The following is a 20,085-nucleotide window of genomic DNA, read 5'->3' as shown; positions in this document are numbered from 1 at the left end:
GGATGCCCCGTGTCTAAGAGGCCTGGGAAGAGAAGGAAGAGCAGTGTGAGAAGGCTTTCTAGAATGGGCAGTGTGAGCAAAACAGCAGCTTCTCATTTGTGCCACAAGTTTTCTTTTCTTTTTTTTTCTGTGCTAGGAATTGGGCCTTATACACACTAGAAGTCCTCTCCCTCAGAGCATGACACAAGTTTAAATCTGTCCAAGGATTCTGTGGCCCTAATCACAGAATCTCTTCCAAAGAAAGAGCACCAGGGGCTGGGGAGGTAGTGCTGCAGTCTGTCTGCCCGGTGAGCACAAGGACCCACTTTCACATTCTGGTACTGCATGCCATCTGGCCCTGGAACCCTGGTCACACCATGCCAGCTCCTAAAACAGATGTGGTGGCACAAGCCTGTTGTCCCAGGATCACTACAAGTCCGAGCTGCATAGTGAAGCCCTGTACCAAATGCACAAATAAATAAGTAAATAAATAAATGTTGTTTAAAAGTTATAAAGAAACAGCATCAGACTAGCCCCTCTCACTGGCTCACGTGCATGCAGATTCCTGGTCACTTGGGCCTGATCAAGCTTGGGGTCCTAGGTGGGAACTCAGCACAGCAGAGAGCCTGTGGCCCTGCGGTGGGCACCAGGAGGCTCCTCCAGGAAACCAGGATGTCATGGCGGCAGCTCGTGGGGTCATTTCTGGGGATGCTCCACTGTGAACAGAGTCCCACCGTGCCACGCCCCAGAGTACTGGAGGACAGGCAGGCATGGGCCTCGGGGGGAGGTCCAGTGGCTGGGATAGAGGACAGATAGAGCAGCCACTGGGGGGAGATGGAGCCTGCGTTGGTGCATCAGAACCGCCCTGCAGCCCAGCCTGCAGCCAGGCAGGGACGCCCGTGTACCCCGAAGAGATTTCATGGTGACCCTTGCCACGTGGCCACGTCTGCAGAGTGGCTGCTCTGTAAGCCAGTCTTCAGTGCACCATTGGCGTGGAGCTTGCCCTTAGGACTTAGTGGCAGACAAGTGGCGTCCACTCCTGAGCCACGCAGCACAGGCCCCCCAACCCTGGCCTCCCGCAGCACTGCAGGGCTCCCCAGCTATGGCTGGGCCCATCGTGCCCTCCTGACAGCCCCCCTGGGGCTGTGAGCACCGCATCCCACAGGTAGAGGGGGGCAGGCTGGACAGGGCCACCTCCGCCTTGGTTCTAGATGCGTGGGCCGCCGAGCTCACTGCTGTGTTGGCCCAGGCTGTTGGCGATGGAAACTTGGCCCTTGACAGCCCAGGAGAGCAGAGCTCGGGCTCCTCTGGAGTGCATGGGCAACGGGGGTGTGTGTGCAGATGGCCAGCAGCGAAACAGGCCTGTGGGCCGGGTCCCCTCCTGCCCAGGGCTGCTGGGCCAGCACCCTCAAGAGGTGCGGCTCCCGCTCCTATCCCAAGCGCACTGTGACATTTATAAATGTTATGTGCAGGCAGCCAAAACCCGTCCCAAATTGAACAAAGCCCCCGGAGCACCCGCGTGGGCCCCAAGCACGGCAGCAGGCTGCGGCTTTTCCCTACCCGCCGTGGGGCGCAGCCTGGCAGCCACGTTTGGCAGCAGTTCAGTTCTTTATCCAAATGAGTTTGGCATTTTTTTTTTTTAAAGCACCTTTATAACAATTCCACAATGAATATTTATAGGGCAGGGACGAGGGAATGGGCTAACTGTGGCTGAGTGTCGGACCAACGCTCCCTGGCTCCCAGAGGTGCTGTGGAAGGCTGAGCCTGTTTTTCCCTCTCTGCCCCCTGCGAGGAGGCCAGGGAGAGGGAGAGCCCAGGAGGAGCCTCCTGCATGTCTCAGTGAGAGAGGCCTGCCGGGCCTCCTCCCCTCGCTCTGGGCCCACACTGGATCAGGACTGGGGTTGGCTGGAGAGGCACACAGGTGAGCAGCAGTCCTGGAGGGCTTCCCAGAAGCTCCATCTTCAAAGGAGACAGGGAAGAGGTGTTTCAGTAGCCTGTGTGGTTGAGAAAGTTCTGGAGGCAGTGACAAGTACAGCATCTTGGGGGACATAGTGCGAGGTATGCTGGGAAGGGGGTCTGTGGGGGCAGGTATGACACAAGGGCTACAGCTATGGGCTTGGGTGGGGCCTCCAGAGCTAGGTGAGCTGGAGAGACAGCACTGAGGTCCACAGCAAGAACACTGCCGGGCTTCGGGCATTGCTGTGGTTAGGGGCCATGGTGGCAGAAGTGATCTGGCTCCTGCAGGTGGCCGGTATCACCATGAAGGGCCACTGTGGCCCTAGGGGACTTGGCAGCCCAAGTGCTGCTGAGTTTGACCTGTCCCCATCCTATGCCAGGCCCAAGCTGGGCTGCTTGTGTCCCCAAGTTCTACCCCCTGGGCCTGCTGAACTCCCAGGTGGCTATAGTGCCAGGGAAAATGGGGTGATGGCCACGGTGGGGTGAGGAATGTGCTGAGGGCATGGGGAGCTTTGGGGGGTTCACAGACCAGGCCGACAGGCTGCGTGAGCCAGTGTTTCAGCGGGCTCTGAAGACTGCAGCTCTGCCGGAGCCAGGAAACTTCACAGCAATGAATCTTACATTTGAGGCAGGGTCCTTAGAATGCAGCCAGAAGTGGCCCCTGAACCTCTATCTGCCCTCCCCTCCCACTCCTACTTGTGTGAAAGGCTGGGGTCTCTCAGCCCATTAGCACCATGGAGGTGGGAATCCCTTGGCAGGGCCCAGGACCCCGCTCTGGCTTTTATGCTCCTCAGTCCTGCAGGGCCAGCACTGCGAAAACCCGCCCCTGCTCTGCCCCGATGTCTGATGGGGCCTTGGCTGGTGGAGGAGAGCTGAGCAGGACTCAGGGACGCCAGCTTGCTCACTGCCAGCCCTTTCCTGGGACTATGGGGACACCCTTCACAGAGAAGTGGGGCCCTGGGCCCCAGAAACTGTTCTCCACATACCGAGCAGGGAGGGAGGGGTCTTCCAAGTACCGAGGCCACCCTGGACCCCAGGCCCACTCATCCTTGAAGGCCGTGTGGGCCAGGCTCATGGGTGGGCAGGTGCTGACCCGAAGCTGCTGAGTAACCTGGCTGCAGGCACCGAGTGGTGCCGTGTGGGCATCCGTGTCTGATGACGGGAGAGCCGTCACCATGCTGGATGGGCTGTCTCTAGCAGGAGACAGACTGCTCTCTGCTGACACCACAGCAGTGATATACACCTTTCTGTATCCGCTGCCAGGAAGGTTTCCCACTGCTGTGAAGGGAGCTGCGTTTATTCACCGCGTGTGCGCTGTGTGTGTGTGCACACCAGACCACAGTGGGCCCAGGTGCTGTGTGGGGTGGGGGTGGCCGTCCTGTGCCCGTGGGCATTTCACCCGCAGCTCTGCTCCCAGGTGCATAGCTCCTTGGAGCACCCTGTCCCTGGGGTGCCACACACCTGTGTGTCAGGCAAGGGGGTGGGCAGAGGGCATGGCTGTCAGCAGAGGCTGTGGCACCTTTGCCTTCCCTGGGGTCCTAGGCCCCTGCGCACCACCAGCGCTGTTTATCTGTGGCCCTGGCCCCCTGCCTCAGGAGCCTTGTTAGGCTTTAGACTGAGGATGCACCCACCCAGCCTCCGCGCTCACACAGGCCTGAGGAAGGGAAAGGGTCCAGGGCGCTGCGCTCATCCTGGGCACCCCCACTGGTGACCTCAGCAACTGGAAGGGGAAGAGACGCTCCTGGGGTGTGAGCCCTGGGGTCTGCCTCCTTGCCTGTCTCCTCCCTTCGTCTCCCTTTCCCCGCCACCATGACGTGAACAGCACTCCTCCCTCCAGCCTTCACTTCACGTGCCTGCCAAACATGGACAAAGCCTCTGACACTGTGAGTCAGAATAAACCTCTGTAATCTAGGGATGATGGGTGTCCTGTGGCATTGTGAAGGGTGCCTGGGACATGCCCCGGCCCAGCAGAGGGGCGGTTCCCTGGTATGCCCCTGGAAGTGGCTGTGTATCCTGTGTGCTCCTCCCTGGAGACCTGGACTTCCACACCTTCCCTTGCACGAGCTGTCACCTCCCCTGCCCACAGCTCCCTGCCCAGCTCACCGGGAGCTCAGCTGAGGCTCACTGGGCAGCAGGATCCAGGCTGGCAGGGGGCCGTCGGCAGGAAATGAATGTCCCACGGCCAGTGACAAACGGCCACGCATTTGGTGGCTTAAATACACACACTGACTTTCTTGCAGATCTGGACGTCAGAATCGACTGCCAAGGCCTAGGCAGGGCTGATCCCTTCGAGCTGAGAAGCAGAGGCCACATCCTGTCTTTCCTGGCCTTGGAGGGGTGGCCCTCTCTTCCATCTTCCATGCTAACGGTACACCCCCACCTCTGACGCCCTCTGTAGGAACCCCGTGACGATGGGGTCTGGGATGCCACCCATCTCAGGGTCTTTAACTTGGTCTGCACAGCCTGCTGGCCAGGGAAGGTGCTGCAGTCAGGTCCTTGCTCCGGACGTGGGCATCCTGGGGGAGGGGGACGTCCTGCCCGCCACCCAGACAGGGCGCCAGCAGCCCTTGGGGCTAGCGGCAGCCTGAAATGTGCATCAAAATTCTCCCCAGCAGATCTGGCTGTGGCTCCGGGCGAGACCCCAAGAAAGCAGCACCTGGGGCCTTGGAGTCGGGACTGGGCAGCCCCGAGTCCAGGTGTAGGGAAGCTGCGCTCTGTGACTGGCTTATTTTTTGTTTTCAGTTGGAAGTGGAATTCACATAAGATAAAAACGAACCGTTCTGAAGCGCACAGTCCAGGGCATTCGGTCCCCTGCGGTGTTGCACACCCACACCTCTGTGTAGGCCCAGAGCATTCTCACCCCAGGGAAGACCTGAATGCCAAGGGCTAGTCGCCTCCTATCCCCTGCCCTAGGCCCGGGGGCCAGCCTGCCCGCCTCTGCCGGCCTGCCTGTGCCGGACATCTCATGGGCACGGATGCATCTTTCACTTGGCAGCAGGTTTCAAGATGCGTCTGTGTTGTAGCGCGTGCTGCGGCTTCATGGATTTTATGGCCCCAAACTGTTGTGCTGCATGAATGCGCTGTGTGTGTCTGTCCCCCTCAGTGGGTGGGCACTCAGGTTGCGTCCTCTGGCTGGCCACTGTGAGTAGCACACCCATTCACGCGGGCATGTGCCCGGGGTGGGGGGTGGGGTCTGTGGAGGGCCACCCCACTTTTCCCCAGTGCCTTCCCTGGCAGGGTGGTCAGGGGTGGGAGTGAAGCGGAGGCTCTGTGTGGGACCAGGCAGCAGGGAAGGGGTGCCTGGGAGAGAGATGAGAAGGGCCTGTCCTGTTTGAGAGCGAGTGTTCATGGCTACCCCATCCCACATGATTACGGGGCCAGTCCCAAAGAAGTCGCCTGCTGAGTCTCACCGCTTGACTTTGAGGGCGATGTCAGTAGATTTCCTGGGAGCGACAAATCAGGTGCCGGCTCACATCCTGTCCTCAGTGGAGGTGAGCGAAGTCACCTTGACCAAGGTCACGGCTGACCCATCAAGGTGTAAAACAACACGGGTGACACTGGCCTGGGGTAACACCACCAACAGCAGGATGGAGCGTGGAGCTGCTGGGGGCCTCACTGTGGGTGACCAGTGACTTCCCAGGTGTGGGGCAGCTGTCTTGAAAGAGATGCCTCCTACCACAGCCGCTGCTGGCAGGACTGTCACTCCCCGTGGTTGCCAGTGACCCCCGGAGGGGTGGACATGCTGGAAGGGGTGTCCCTATCCTCTGTTGTGCTGACCTCCAGGGGCACTTGCCTGCCGCGCTTGCCCACATAAGCTCCAAGCCCCAAAGCTGCACATGCCTTAGCAGGGCTCTGGTTGCAGGGCTGCAGCCAGAGCCCCTCCCCCACCACGTGCTGCTCTTGGCCTTCGTCTCTTGTGGTCAGTGGATTTATCAGCTAGCTCTTTGGGTCATTCATTCATTCAGTCTCTGGAGCACCAGAAACATGTACGGGGGAACTGAGGGGCGCAAGAAGGCGATGCTTTCTGGGGCCTCCCCCTGACAATGCCACTTACAGGAATCCCATCAGGAGGGGACCTGTGACAACAGGGTAACGGGGGCTGAGCCTAATTGGGCCATCCATAGCTGTACTCTGGAAGCTTGCTCCAATCCCCACTGAAGCCTGGTGAGGTGGCTGCCTCCTAGCTTGTGCTGCCCATGCCAGGACAGCAAGCAGGCACTGAGTGGCAGAGCCCCTGGCTGCCACCTGGGCTTCTTCCACAAGAGCCCAGAGCCTTGACCATGGCTTGCTGATGCCGGTCTGGCCCCTGCAGTGCCCCGTGAGGCACTTATGACAGGCACTTCATGTGGGCTGTGCTGCAGACACCTCCCCACTATCAGCTCAGGAGGGTCTGGGGCCACTCAAGGCCACATGGTCCAGGGTGGTGTGGACGTTCGCTGGCAGAAGCTGCGGCTCCATCGCCAGCCTTGGCTTCTGGGAAGCTGCTCATGAGCTGCTGGTGCCCTGCACCCCTCTTATCCACCACTGTGAAGTCCCTGCACTGGGAGGTGAGGACAAGGGACACAGCTCACTTCCCTAATTCCAGAGGCCCTTGGACTGGAGCTGGCCTCATCCAGTCACCCAGAAAACCCATTCCTAGGTGGGAAGGGTGGAAGTCCCCCCACAGCGCGAGGGCAAGCTGGCTCCTCACCTCCAGGCGCAGACTCCCTTTCTCCTCTCACTTCCTGATTTCCAAGTCTGCTCTGTGTGGCTGGGTCCTGGGCACGGGGCCGACTCCAGACCTGGTGAAAGGGCAGGGCTCTGGGAGGCAGGAAGACAAGGGGCGGGGAACTGAGCTGGCATTTCCTACTCAGTGGTACATTCTGGGAGTGGACTATACCTTCCTGGCCCTCAGTGTTTTCACCTGCAAAATGGGCCTGGAGAGCTCCTTGGTGTCAGCTCTGACTTCCTCTCTCCTTCCCAGGATCTAGTCCCATCCCTGGTGCCCTCTTTCTCTTCTCCAGTGAATCTTGTGGGCAAATAGGAACAGGGCAGCCTCCCACCTGACCTCAGCCCCTCTGACCAGCCATGTCCAGAAGCAGCCTGGGGCCTCTCAGACTCAGCTGGTGCTGTTGGGTTCCACAGTGACTCTCAGAGTGTGGCCATGGGGTGGAGGGCTGGCCCTCTTCATTCAAGATGTTCGTGCCCCAGGCCCGGGCCAGCAGCCTGTCGCCACACCCATGTCACCATGTCACGGCTGCTCTGCACCTGCCCTGCTGTCTGCCCTGCCCTCCAGCCTCACCCTTCTAGGCCGCTGTGGTGGGTAGGTTTGGCCTGGGGGCGCTTCCTCCTATTTCTGCTGGCTTTGTCCTCAAGGCCACCCGGGCCCTGCATGTTCTGCACCCCAGCTTCTTGCAGGGCCTCCCCTGGGGCCACCCTTACAGCAGATCTTGCACTCAGTGCATTTGTTCAACCTTTGTCCAGCACGACAGCCACGAGCCACACATGGCCACCAAGGGGACAGGAGTCAGACGAAGCCAGGTCTGTGCTACGCCCATGCGTTTCAAGAGGCTGCCTGCGTGGTAACCACACGGAACTGCCCAGCTCTGCTTTCTGTGCCTCTGCAGACTTGGCCTCAGGCAGCATCCTCTTACAGGAAGGGGACCTGGAACTGCAGCCCCACACAAGGTCCCCTCAGGCGTCCCCTGGGGTTCCCTGCCAGCAAGCTCGCTTGGAGGCTGGATGACGCCTGCCTGCCCAGACAGCAGGAGCAGCTTGGCAGTGCAGGAGGGAGAGCTTTGCAGGTGGTGTCAGGGGCAAGTGGGCCTCTCCATGCCCATACTCTGGGTGAGGCTGGATGCCCGGCAAGGCTTGGTGTCCTCTCCCTGAGCCTGCTACTGACCTTCCACAAGTGGATCCCCATGTCACTCCATCTACTGTTGTCACGCTTTGCGGTCTTGGGGAGTCTGCAGAGGGGCAGAAGTTCTGCTCAGTGCCACACAGCCTGAGGGTAGAGGATGGGCCCCTGTGCCTGAGTGCAGGCGGGGGGGGGGGTTCTGGCACTGCCCATTACATAATTCATTCAGCTCCAGGATGGGCGCTCACTTGGACTTGGGGTCTCCCAGCCTCAAGGCCCTGATGGTGAGGACCAGTGGAGAGGAGACCAGCAAGTCACCCACCAAGGTGACTGGCAGAGCTAATTACTGGGGGTCTGCTCCACTGCCACAAAAAAGCAAAGCTGTGGGGACCATGGGGGCCCAGGCTGAGTTCAGCATGCAGAGGCCACGGGTGCAGAGGGAGGCAGCGCCCCTCCCTGGCCTGCACCCTGGAGTGCCCGGGTCTCCCAGGGCACCCAAGGAATGGCTGGCACGGCCTGGGAGGCTGCTGCCCCGATGCTGAGGAGGCGCCTCTGGGCTGCGCTAAAAATAGCGGGGGGATTACAAGGTAGGGACAACCGGTGGGAGGCTTGTTAGGGAGGGCAGGAGGGAGACCGGGCTGCCTGGGCCGAGGACAGGGACACCGTCAATGGGCTGGGGCTCCCACCCTGCTTCTGGTTGCCAGGCCGGCCTCGGCCCAGCTGACAGGCTATTTTTTCCCCTGCTTGACTAAATATGGTCAGGGAGCACAGCCCGAGGGGGGCCACTTGGCCGGGCCGCGTGTTTGGGATGCTTGGCTGGGTATATAAGAGCTGCCAAGGTGAGGCTGCCTCTGATCCCGCACCGCCCTGGCCGCTGGGTCAGGCCCTGCCCCTCCCCGCCCCCCGCCGGCTGAGTCTCCGCATGTGGGGCCGCGTGCATGTGCGAGCGCGCACACCCGCGGGCCTTCCCTTTTGTTCCGCCCTGACCTCTACCTTGTGCCGGCCGGCCGGGCTGGGGGTGCAGGAGCTTCCTGCAGATGCGCCCCGAGCGCAAGGTGTGCAGCGGCCAGGCTGCTGCCGCTCCTTCCTGAACTCTGCATCAGCGCCTTCTCTCTCTCTCTCTCTCTCTCTCTCTCTCTCTCTCTCTCTCTCTCTCTCTCTCTCTCTCAAAGGATCTCTCGCTCTCTGTCTCTCCCCCCTCTCTCCCCCCTCCCTCTCTTCCTCCCTCCCTCTCTCTCAGGAGCTCCCTGCTCTGCTAAGTCTGCGCTGCTGCAGGAGGGGTGGGGGGCAGGGGTGCGGAGATGGGGTGCTGGTGTCTTCTTTCTCTCTCTGCCTCCCCCCAAGTGCGGACGCGGGAGCTCGGCCCGCCCCCACCCCTGCGTTCGCAATCGGCTCCGGGAGGAGGCGGCAGGCGCTGCTGCCGCTGCAGCATCTCCCGGGGAGCCGCGACCCTGCGCCCGCAGCCACTGCTGCCGCCGCCGCGGTCACCAGCCCAGCCCGAGGGCGCCCGGGCTCCCGGTGAGTCCCCCAGCCCACGGCTGCAGTCACCCGCCCTCTGGGGTGGTCCCTGTAAACTTGCCCGTGCTGCGGTGGGGGTGTGCCCGCCGGCAAGGTGGGTGCTGGCGCCGAGAGGCTCGGACGCTGTGCCTGGAGTTTTCTCTTGGCGCGTGGCACCAGCCACATTCGGAAAACTGCAGAGCCAGCAGCCGGCAGGGCTGGGCGGGCGAGTCCAGCCGGGATGCGGGAACTTTGACATGCGGGCTCTGCACAAGGAACCAGCCGCCCCCGGTGCCTGGTGCTGCAAGCGTGGATAGGGGTCGTAGCTTGGGGGCGGGGGGTCGGGATGGTGGGGGACAGGGGAGCTCATTTGACTGCAGCAAAGCCCCAGGGCTTGGACCGTGGCTAAACTTACCTTGGAACTTGCAGCATTGACCGCGGAGGGTCCAGTGGGGGCGGGGATCCCCGAGCAAGGCCGGCAGGCTAATCCTGATTGGGGCTCGGGATTTCCGGGGCTCTCCCAGGCCTCGGGGTCCAGAAGGTGCCTGAGCCCAGCGTTCCCAGGGAAGTGCACTCGTGGCTGGGGCCGGGGGCTCCGGAGGGCAGTCTGGGTCTGGGTTCGTGGCAGCCCTGCGAGGAAGCATGGCTTCCGCATGGCTGGGCGGGAGCAGGTGCGAGGGGGCGGGGTGGGGCACAGCCCTCCCTGCTGAGGTCTGCCAGGAGGCCGCTGATGCTGCTCTTCTGCTCAGGTGGAAAACTTTTGGGGAAGTGGCTGCTTCATTTGTGAGTGGGCAGCAGCGCTTGTGGACTCAGGGTGGTTTGCGCTGACTCTCCTGCCCTTTGCACACCCACCCCCCAGTTTCTGCTTGACCCCCTGGTGCCCCCGGAATGAACGCCTAGGGCTGGGGCGTGGGCTTGAACCTGGAGGGAGGCTGGGAGGTGGGGGCTGCCTTCTCCCTTCCGTGACCCATTCCGAGGCTCTCTGGGTCAGGGCAGCAGCTCATGGCAGCCAGGGGCACCCCAGGAAGATGGGAGCTGGGCAGTCTCTGTTGCCCTTTCCTATCCTTGGCTACATGGAAATGAGAAATGACAGCAGCCACGTGGGAAAGGGACACCAGATTCGCTCTTCTGCCCGGAAGCCCCTTCCTGTGTGGGGTACCTTGCCGCACCCCACACGCCTCCCTGGGGGACTCACGCCAGCCCTACCTGCCGCAGTCCCCACAGCCCAGGGACCTGGAAGATGTGCTCAGGTGCCTCTGCACGCTGCGGGCTTTGCGGTGCCCTGGCTCCAGGACAGGGAGTCCGGACACCCTCTGGGCTGCAGTCTCACAGGGGTGGGGGCAGTCAGGTCATGCCGGACATCATCTTGCTGACAAGGGAGAACTGGACATCCTTTTGGGTCCCAGGGCCACCCTTCAGCCCCACACCAGGCTGGGGGCCCAGCTGGACCCTCCCACTCAGCAAATCCTGTTTGTGCTGGCCTGCTCCCTGCAGCCTGCAGCCTGTCCTCGCTCTGCCTCTGCACGGGCACCTGACCTGACACTCTCCTCCCAGGCTCCTGCAGCTCACCTGCAGGCCTCACCCGGGCGGGCGGGGCGGTGTTGAGGCCTTCAAGCCCCTCAGGCTTTCTCCTCCTCCTCTTCCTCCAGACTGAGGGTGGCCTCTCTAACTGTAAGGTCCCATTGACCTCTTCATATTTTCCAGAGTGCCAGCTCCTCACTGGGTGTGGAAGTTAACAGGGGAGATGGGATTCTCTTTCACTCCCAGAGAGATTTCAAAATGCAATGGGAAAATACTGATGTGATTCTGGATTCTGAAGGGCTCTACTTGTACTTGTTAAGTTTACTTAAACTCTCTTTAATGGGTACATTAGAAGCTGGTATGAATGGGGAACTCAGAACCAGGAAGGCGGGCCCTGCTGAGGCTGGGACTGGCACTGTAGCCCATGTCAGCTGGTACTGATGGGGGCTGCTGGAGGCTGGGCGGGCCCAAAGGCCAGGCGAGGGGCTGGCCCTGCAGGGCTGCTGTGCGGTGTGCTGGGCCCTGGGCACTGGGCTGGGCTGCCTGCTCACCACCATTCAGGGAGGCCTCGCTGCACCACAGGGCACAAGCAGCTCCCCAAGAAGCCAGGAGGGGATTGAGGGTGCAGGAGAGAGGGAAGGAGAGCCCAAGGAGGCGGGGCCAGAGCAAGGTGCTCTCCAGTGGCCAGGAGTGGTCGCCTCTCAGAAGCCCATTTCCGGGGACATGAAGTCCATGGATGACTGTCTTTCTCACTGACATCTTCAAGAAAGACACCAAGCCCTCCTCCTGGGGACTTTCATCTGGGAAGGCAGGATTCACCAGGGATCTGCTCATGAAGCTGACAGCCGCCCAGGTAAGGCTTCCCAGCTCACTTCTGGGGCCATTCAGGCTGCCTCCCCCAGTGGGAGGGCTCCTCATGCATCCACAGAGAGTGGAGTTGGGGGTCAGGGAGATGGCTCAGTGGGATAAGCGCTTCCCTGGCAAGCACAGAGAGCGGAGTTGTCCAGCTCCTGGAGAAGGTCACTGGCCCTTGAGGGTGGCAGGCCCACGCTGCTGGGAGCACCCAGCTATTCCCGAGGTCCTACCGCTTCTCTCGGTCTCCACTGCCCTTGGCAGGGACAGGAGGCCCAGAGGAGAGTGAGCGTGGTGCTGCCTCTGAAATCTGGGCAGTGGACGACACTCCCACCTCTGGGATGAGCGCAGGAAGTCTTGTCTTGTTCTTCTGATGCCTAAGTGAGCAACTGTTTGGGAAGGTTATTGGATTCTTGACACTTTCTGGTCTGCGGGGTGTGTGTGTGTGTGTGTGTGTGTGTGTGTGTACATGTAAGTGAGAGAGAGACAGACAGGCGTGTAGTGCAAGTTGGTGATGGAAGAAAGGGTGTCCTGACCCGGCCCAGAGGGCTCAGGGTGTGGGATGGGGTAGGCGCTGCGGCCTTCTCCTTCTCTCTGGAGTGGGGCTGGCTCCTGCCGCTGCTTCCCAGGCCACACACCTGGCTACTGAATGACCTGCTTGGGAAACATACTTCTTTATATGCCCATGTGGACCTGCTAAGCTATGGAATGTAAAGAAGTATGTATTTCAGGCCAGGGACGCTGTCGCCATTCCGAGGAGCAGCCCAGCCCTCGGCCAGCTGCCCAGGCTCAGGGGAACCAAGAGACAGGCTGCGGCCAGGCTAGGGCTGGGCGAGGCTGCCTGGCGGCGGGACATCCGTGTCCCTGCCGGCATTGTTCTGTCACTTTGCCTGTGTCAGCAGGTGGAAGTGCTCATCAGACATTAAATATTCAGTGTGCTGACTGCGGCAGAGGGGAGATGGCCTGGGGCAGGCGTGGGGTCCTGTGTACAGTTGGCGGGGGCCGGGGGCCACGGGGTCTTGGCTTGGAGACTAGGGTGGTGGCAGCTCCGGAGGCTGCACTTCTGCCATCCCGAAAGAGGCCATTCGACAGCTGACAGGACCATGTGTGGTCAGGGGCAGGAGCCTGTAAGAGGTGCAGGAAGAACAGGGGCTCCCCAAAGGAGGAGTGAGATGTGGGGTGCGAAGCAGAAAAGCCACCTCTGTCCGTATGGGGACGCCCTGGAGGAAGCAATGCCTCCTGGTTGCCATCCGGGCTCCGTGGCTGCACAGGTGGAGGGCCAAGGGGCCAGAGAGCCCCACACGGAGCCTCTGCCAGCCCAGGAGTGGCCCCAGGACCCTCCTCTCCCCGCAGAGCCTTGACCACCATGGTGATTAAGACAAAGGGGCTGAACCTGCCCACCCTGGGCCCACAGCGTGCTCTGGAGGCCTGGGGTGATTTGAACTTGCCAGATCTCTGGACTCATTCTGTCCTGCCTGCAGCCAGCCAACATTGCTTTTTCTTTTCCATCAAATCCAAAAGTGCCTTTGTGGTGAAGGCTGGTGAGGTTTCTGCAGAAAGCCGCGTGTGGGCCAGGACTCCTGCTCCAGCCCACCGTCCTGCCTGCTTTGGCGCCAGCCTGTCTCACTGGGGGAAAGGCTGAGCTGACATCCTGTGAGTCCCAGGCGGTGAGGACAGGTTGAAACTGGGAAGCCTTTTCCACAGGGCTGGACCTTCTCGGGCCAGAGAAGGGCAGAGTGCTCTGAGGCCGTCTGGGCGGCCTTGCTGGGCTGGTGGGGCAACCGTGGTTCATTTCTGGGTTTCAAAGTGGAGGCCGCCACACAGACCACCCCCTCCACAGCCTGGGACCCTTCCTGCCTGTGTTAGCACTGCTTTCCAGCCCTAGCATGGCTGTGGTTGTGTGTGGCAGGTGCAGCTGCCTGTCCTGCCCCCGACCTCGGTGGCAGTGTGATCGGGAGAGGCAGGCAGGCCCCCTGCATCAGCTGCTGCAAGCACTGGGCATGGGGGTAGCCATTCCAAGGATCCCAGGACCAAGGCACCAGGGCAGTCTGAGCTTGCGGGAGGCTCCCCTGCCTGGGGAGTCTCAAGGTGACTCATTGAGGTGCTGGCCTCCCTAGTGCAAGTCCCTTCCAATCTCTAAGTCCTCTTCAGAGGCTGTGTTTGCTTGTGACCTCTGCCCTGTGGTGCTGGTGGTGGGCGTGGCCGTGAGAAGGTAGCGCTGTCCTTGCTCACTGCTTCCCTTCTGGCCAGTGTCTCCAGAAGAGTCAGTGCCCTGCACCGCTGGAAGGTCATCTGCCCTACACGCTTCCAGCTCCGGCCACAGGGAGGGAAGTAGCGCAGCATGCAGCCACTGGGGCCGCGGGCGGCCACAGACATACCACTGACTTCCGCGAGATGCGTCTGTCGTACATTAAAGCTTTATTGCAGGATGTGGTGTTTAAATAAAAGCATTAGTGTTTTGGAATTAGGTTTGACTGAGCAGTAAAGCTAGAGGGGTCGTAGGGAGTGAGCCGTGGCCTGCTGGCCATAAATCTCCTCTGGTCTCGACTTGCTGAATTAAAAATGAGCATCTCTTGCATTCCTCCCTGGACGCCCAAGCCCCTCTTCCAGCACGTGTCACTCACCATGGGCTGCTTCCCTGAGGACACTCAGGACCTGAGGGTTGGGGCACCCTGTGCAGAGCCTCCATGTCCTTCTGTAAGCAGGGCCCAGCACCAACGCCGTGGATGCCAAGACTTTGTTCCATTGGGCCTCTGCACGGGAAGAGGCGCAGCCTGTGCCCTCCGCAGGACTTTTCCAGGATGACGCCACCCAGGCATAATGCCAGGGATGGGGGGGACTCTGGAGGAGAAAGGAGACTGTATGGGGACTGGGGGGGCAGAGGTGATGCTCTATCCCTTGGGATGCTCCTGCCAGCTCTGAGGCCGGGGTGCTTGCAGCTGTAATGAGAAAACGCACGCCGCTTTCTCTGCGCTCGCCAGGCCAGGGACGCACCCTCGGGAGCCCTTGAGTTTTCCAGAACCCTCTGGAAGTGTTGGGATCACAGCACTCAGACACTGGGTCTGGACCTTGCTGGGGAACTGTAGCTCCAAGAGCTCCTTGGCTCAGCCAGCAAACCAGCGAGGCTCTCTGTGCTGTGCCCCCAAACTCAGCTATGCTCCATTCCGCATAGAGCTTCGGCATGTGAGGACGACCAGTTCTGAGAGAGGAGCGGGCCTCCCGGGAGGCTGCAGCACTCTGCAGACAGCCAGGAGCTGCCGTGTGGGCAAGGCACAGGTCTGACAAGTCCCTCGTGTTCTTGTAGCTAGGTGGCCCACTAAGCTGTGGCAGTCCTTCTAAAGGGTGGGGGGTGCCAGCGACTCGAATTTAATACATCAAGTGCAATAAAGCATTTATAGCATGAGCGTTTCGAAGCGGGGGTGGGCCTGGTAAGAGCGTTCATAGCGGGAGGCTCAGCGATCTCATCTAGCACTGTCAACCTCACATGAAAAACATCGTGTTGAAGAATCACCTGTTATTAAGCATGATTAGACTGACCACAGGACGGGTGTTTTAGCTGCTGCAGCCAAGTCAAAGTGAACATAGCTTGAATTGCGTACCCCCCATGCACTAATTTAAAAAAGAGAGAAGTTAAGTAATCTTTAGGCTAGGGCATGGCGGAAAAGATACTGGCCAGGAGGGGCCTTTTGGGCCAGGAAGGCGGGAGGGTGGGCAGGGCGGTAGAACTGCACCAGTTGCTGCCACCTTAGCCAGAAGGGTAAGCCAGCAATCGGAGGAACTTGTACCCGCTTACACTGCTGTGCATGTCTGTCTGCTGAAGCCCTCTGACACTGCTGCCCAGCTCCCAGCCATGGGTGCCCAAGAGCAGGACACCTCCTCAGGGAGACCAGGCCTGTTCTGGGAGCACAGTGTCCCCTAGGGATGACTGGGGGCCCTCAGCACATGGCTTTCTGAGGGACCTGGCCTTGCCCACCAGCTTCTGTGCCTGGGGTCCTGGCTGCATCCCACCAGGAGCAGGTGGAAGGGGAAGGGGCAAGGCCAGCAGGTCCTGCAGGCTGCAGTCTGCCCTTTCCTGGGCCTAGCTCCTGGCTGGCCAGAGCTTGGGCTGGGAGGTTCCCCAGCATCCCGTGAGGACTGCTGTCAGTGATCCCTGTCCCAGGCCAGTTGACCCTGGGCAAGCCGTGCCGTGAGGGTGGGGAGGGTGGGAGCTGCAGTAGCCGCTGCAGGAGTGGGGCCGGTTGCTGCTGGAGGCTGCTGGGTGCTGCAGCGCAGCTGTAGGCGCATGCAGGGCCACGCGCCTCAAGGGCAGGGCTGGGAGGCCACCGCCAGCAGCTCGCAGCCAGCTCCACACAGCACATCAAGGCCTCCGCAGAGGCTGGGAAACCAGGCCGACTCCCCAGGCTTGGCGAGGCACAGTTGCTTCGGCCAGCTCTGCCTTCCTCCAAGCGGGCTACCCTGGCTGGGTGCAGCTGCAGCAAAGGGGGAGACAGAGCCTCGCAGATCGCTGAGCCCACCAGGTGGAGAGCAGGGACAGAAGCCCCTGCAGGAGTGCTGCACGGAGGAGTCGCTCTCGCAGCTAGGAGGTGGTCCCCCAAAGTGGTGGAGCGTCTGGGGTCCTTCCCCTAGAGGACAAACCCTGGCTTGGGGCAGGATCTGTGAGGCCTGGGCTGGGCTGACAGATGCGCGTCCAGGTGTGTGTGTGTGCACACATGCTTGGAGGGCGGATTCTGGGAAGAGGGACAGTAACCCGGGGTATTTTTAACTGCAGGGAGGAGCAATGGCAGCTGTCCTGGAGCCTGTCATGAGGGGCCTGTGGGGACTTTGTGAGGCTGAAGGACACCCAGGGCAGATGTGCCGCCTGGGTCCTGTGCCCCTGGCAAGCCTGTGTGCCCTTAGTCATGCCCAGATATGGCCACAGGGCCGTGTGCATCTCCCTGCTAGCCACGACTAGTATAAATAGTCCACACGCTCAGCTGTTCCGTGGAGGGGCTGAGTGGCTGAGCTCAGGTGACTTGGGGCCATAGCCCTAGGCTGCCCCTGAGCCCCACCCCTCCCCGGGGTGCTTGTGGTGGGCAGCGGCAGCTTTGGCCTGGGCAAGGCTCTGAGCTGGCATCTGAGCCCCCTTCTCACATGCCTTTCTGGGTGCTGGGTCTCGGTGGGACCTGGCTGCTGGCTGTGGTGCTGTCGCAAGAGCACAGCAGGGCCTTTGCCCACTAAAGGAGAAGTAGGGACCCCACAGCCCCATCTGTCTCTGGGTGCTCCCTCCTGCACAGGCCACTGCGGCATGCTTTGAGCTCCTTCCGAGGCAAGCTCTGTGGCTCACCTTCAGCTCAGCGAGTGAGTCTCTAACAGTGGCTTTTCAAGCACCTGCAGAGCCCCATGGACCAGATGGCCTTAAGTGAGGGTGCAGGGGTCTCCATGTGGTGCCCTTAAGCACAGCCTCGCAGAGGCGGGGCTGGGAATTCCACAGCAGAAGTCAGAGGCTGGTATGTGCATGGTTGGCACCGCAGGGCCACAGGGCCCTCTGCACATTTATCTGCCCCCATCCCTGGGCTCAGCTCTGGGGGCTGTGGGTCCCTTTCTGCAGGTGGATGGGTGCAGGGTGCCCCCAGGTGGCCCCGTGCCTGCCTGTGCCATCCGTGGCAAGTGGCTCTTCTCACTTGGGGACACATCACTGGCCTCTGTGCTCTGGCCCTGCCCCTCCTCCTCGTGACCTCAGGGCTCTGTGATCACATCCTCAGCTGCGGCACCTTCTTTCTGCCATGAAATCAGTGTGCATGCCGGCTCTGTCTTTGAGATAAGGAGACACAGAGATCCGTCTTGCTGTTTTTTTGCAAAGAACAGCGAAACAACAGCGCGCCCCTTCGGGTCCTGCCTCTCCTCGCCCTGCCCCCTGCTCTGTGGGTCTATTTGAGGCAAAATTTATCTCCAGGAAGGGCCCTATCAATTTGCCATGCTCTTTTGTTGACAAGTTTATTAAAAACCTGGGCCACTCTGTATTAAACTTTTATCAGTGTTGAGAAAAAATACATTTTTTTTAAACAGACAGAAAAGTTATGGATTTGAACTGGACGGGGCTTGTTGGCAATTGGCTGAGTCAGCACTCCTGGTTCTAAGGAATGGGGCTGCTTGCGCTGGGAGTCAGGGTCTCTCTGGAGCTTGCCCCGTGGGGTCTAGCCACTCCAAGTGGAAGCCTCAGAAGCCTCCTGTAGGACAGCCCATGCAAGGTTGCTACAACCCATGGGCTAGCTATGATTCTTGGCTATTTTAATAATTAACCAAAATTTATAATTAAAAATTAATTTCATGGTGAGTTGGAGGGCTAATAGGTCATGCTGCTGCATGGAGAAGTATTAGGTTTTGATGCTTAAATTTTTAAAGCTACGTAGTTTAAAAAAAAAAAAAAAAGGAATGCATCCATATAGTCTTTGGTGATGTCCCCCGGGGCAGGAGGAGCTTGGGGAGCCTGCCTGCCCTGCCCTGCTGTGCGGGAGTGGACGGGGCTGGAGGGGCAGGGTGGAGGGTACCCACCCCCTACCTTTGCCCAGGCCCTAGGTCTCTGTGATGATGATGGTCTAGGGTGTAGTTGGCTCTGCTCTGTGGCCTCTGAGGGCAGTAGCTTTGGCTGCAGGTGTGACCGCTGCGGACTGTCCTTCAGTAAGAAGTTGTTTGGTGTCATATCTTTACAGAGGATGCTGGCCATGAGGTGCTCAGTGTGCTGGGGCAAGTGACAGCTTCTGCTGCTGGGGCGTCCACGGCTTCTGGCCAAAGTGTTTTCCGTCTCCAATGTCCTAGGTAGGCATTGTGAGTGCCGTCTTAGTCCAGAGGGACAAGTGGCCAGGGGCCCCTGCCAAGCCGTGACAGGCCGTGGGGTGGCAGGGGCCACAGGCCCCACGGGCTGGCATCATGCACATGGCCACCTGACCCATGAGCCGTTGCCCTCCACACTTCCCAAGACTCGGTGAGGCCATGGAGGCCCCAAGAACTCCCAGCTGGGAGTCACCCTCTGCCCCAGAAGTCAGGCCTGAGGACAGCTGGCACAGCTGTTCCAGCAGGGTCCTTAACACATGCAGGAGTGCTCCAGGAGGAGGTGGTGGCTGGCCTCCTACCCCACCACGTGGCCACCCCACGGGGCTTCTGGGGTGAGGCTGACCCCTCAGGGAGGGGGTCCCGGGGCACACTGCCTGTTACAGTCTTTGTCTATATCACTGTCTGCTCCAATTATAGCTAATTGGACACACACCACATTTTCACAGCACCTAATTTTCCATTGATTGGAACAGGGCTTCGGTGTTTTCAGCAGCGATTATCTGTGTCTAGTATCAGTTGCTGCTTAAAAACGCTGAGTGTACTTCCCCGTGTGGGATGACTCCATCAGCAGATGTTTTAACACTCATTTAACCATTTGGTTCATAAAATGCACAAACAGTAGTAACTGCTGCCTTGTTCTCTTTGGCACCCCAGTGAAGATAGAGTTTCCAAGGCAGCCAAACCCCAGGACCCAGCGCAGCCCTGCTGCCCCGGAAATGCTACACTCCTCAGCCACACTTGGGCATTTTTCTGCCAGGCCTGGCACCAAGACCTGGGGCACCAGCAGCAGCCCGGAGCTGCCCGTGCCCTTGCTTGGCAAGTGCATTTCTAGTGAGCACAGGGGTTCAGTGGGGGTCATTCTGCTGCTGCCTGGAGGTCTCTGCAGTCCTGTGGCTTGGAGGACCCACAGCAGGGTGGCCCACACAGGAGCGACCCATGTAATAAGGGCTGTGTAGGGCTTAGCAGAGCAGCAGCTTGAGAGGATCCAGGGGCTGGGGAGAGGACAGGACAGCTGCGGGCTACGGCAGGTTCCTGAGCCTGAGAGAGGCTCAGTGGTCTTTGGGAAGTTGTGCTCTTTGGAGCATGCGGCCCGCGGGCCACGGAGGAACTTTAGGTGGCTTATGGGATGTTAGGATCTTGGCCTTTCTCAAAGGAAACCTCATAAGCAATTTTGGAGGAGCAATGGAGCTGTCCCTGGGCAGCCCTGATGGTGGGTGAGATCCATGGGTCAGAGGTCTCTGCCCACCAAAGCAGTACCCAAGCAAGGCTGGTGACCACAAGGTCTGGAAAGCCCCCAGGGGCCCCAGGGGCACAGCTGTGGACACAGCTCCCGATTCTCTCAGGGCCACAGCCTGTAGCTAACCCCTTTCAGCCTCAAACCAGTGTGTTGACAGCTTGTTGGAAGAGAATGACCAGGACTGTCCCTGGATGGGCCGGTGGGGGGAGGCTGGCTTGCAGGGTGGGTGGACCTGGCCTGGGCTGCCCCAGCCTCAGCGTCCTCCTAACTGGGTGACTTGGATGGGCACCCCAGGGCATGGGGGGAACCACAGGAGGCAACAGCCATGGTGTTTAGGGCTACCCTGGGCCCCCAAGGAGTTCAGGGTTGCTTGTGGTGAACCACCACAGTAACAGCC

At 60.3% G+C, this 20,085-nt stretch overlaps 1 long non-coding RNA gene across 1 annotated transcript in view; it reads left to right on the top strand.

Annotated features, from left to right (window-relative positions):
• Positions 1 to 9,014: 9,014 nt before the first annotated feature.
• Positions 9,015 to 20,085, top strand: part of LOC111813504 — a 26,809-nt gene continuing 15,738 nt past the window's right edge. Inside the window, exons 1-2 of the long non-coding RNA XR_002818743.1 lie at positions 9,015 to 9,289; positions 11,568 to 11,642. This is a non-coding gene — a long non-coding RNA (uncharacterized LOC111813504). The remainder of the gene's footprint in view (positions 9,290 to 11,567; positions 11,643 to 20,085) is intronic.

The sequence above is a fragment of the Octodon degus genome, unplaced genomic scaffold (assembly GCF_000260255.1).
Source record: "Octodon degus isolate 3935 unplaced genomic scaffold, OctDeg1.0 scaffold00194, whole genome shotgun sequence".
Taxonomy (NCBI): Eukaryota; Metazoa; Chordata; class Mammalia; order Rodentia; family Octodontidae; genus Octodon; species Octodon degus.
The sequence above is the reverse complement of the archived record's forward strand: the minus strand, read 5'-3'. Positions and strand labels throughout refer to the sequence as shown.